We start from the raw sequence: 1,420 nt of genomic DNA, 5'->3' as shown, positions 1-1,420 counted from the left end.
AGCTATAGCTTTTTTTTTTTAATGCACAAAAAATTGAAATTATTTTTTTTTCTGTGCCTCTGATTAAAATTTTCGAAAAACAAACCCAGCCACATTACTTGGAAAAAAATAATCTTTATTGTGCTGGTTTTTCATAAAATTCCGCGCATGGGAAAGGCAACAATTTGAATGGGATATTCCTATCTTAAAAAGTAATAATTGATTATCTCGGTAACCATGGGAGTTGGAGGGCAATAAAAATCTCCTGAACATGAGCGGACCATGCTGCCGCTCTGTGCTGAATTTCATGCGATTCCACTGCACCGTTCTCGAGTGAATCTGCCGACACTCAATCAATCAATCAAGCAAGCAATCAAAAACACTGCAATTTATAATATAGATAAAAACGTTTTTTTATAATGATATGATGTGCTCATTTATCAATTAAAAGATTCATTAGAAGCGATCGTAATGATGTGACACCTGTCCTTCAGTTGCTAATTATTTATTTATGTGTATATGTATGGTAAGAACCTTGCTTCCCTACCACATGGTTCCAGGTTCAGACCCACTACATGGTACCTTGGGCAAGTGTCTTCTACTATAGCCTTGGGTCGACCAAAGCCTTGTGAGTGGATTTGGTAGATGGAAACCAATCAACAAACTGCATGTAACAACCAAAACAGTAAACCTCAAAATTGTTGGAAATTGCAGACTAAATTTATTAAATCACCCACACACATACACAAGCACAGGCACATATACAAACACACACAAACACACACACATATGCGCATGCATAGATGCACACATACACACACATATGCGCATGCATAGATGCACACATACACACACACATATGCACATGCATAGATACACATACACATACACAAACATATACTGAGGTGTACATCTTCATGTGCATTTCCCTCTGCATCTGTGCTTGTTCCCCAACGCTGCCTGACAACAAGTGTTGGTTTGTTTACACCCCCTTTAACAAAAGAAAATGAGAGAAAAAGAATCAGGCTTAAAAAGAATCCAGCATGGTCTCAGTCCAGCGACTGTAACAAACAGACGATAAAGGATATAGCAGGAACTGTTAAGGAGTGTTGGGTATAAAGTTACCCCATATTCTTTCTCTGAGTGAAAGACACTTATTTATCAGGAAGACCAAATAGAATGGAGGAAGAAATGAAGAAGACAGATCTGAGAGAAGCGAATTTTCGAGAAAGGAAAAACCAAAACGAATGGTGATGTATTGTTTCGGCAGAACCTGTTCAAACAAAATATAACAGCATGGAAGAGGCAGGTGTTAATCGAATGATGATGACAGTGATGGTGATGATGACGATGATGGTGGTGGTGGTTGTGGCGGCAGTCGTGGTGGTGGCAGCAACTGTGGTGGTGGCAGCAGTAGAGTAGTTGTGGTGATGATGATGAT

Source organism: Octopus bimaculoides, chromosome 2 (genome assembly GCF_001194135.2).
Source record: "Octopus bimaculoides isolate UCB-OBI-ISO-001 chromosome 2, ASM119413v2, whole genome shotgun sequence".
NCBI lineage: Eukaryota > Metazoa > Mollusca > Cephalopoda > Octopoda > Octopodidae > Octopus > Octopus bimaculoides.
The sequence above is the reverse complement of the archived record's forward strand: the minus strand, read 5'-3'. Positions refer to the sequence as shown.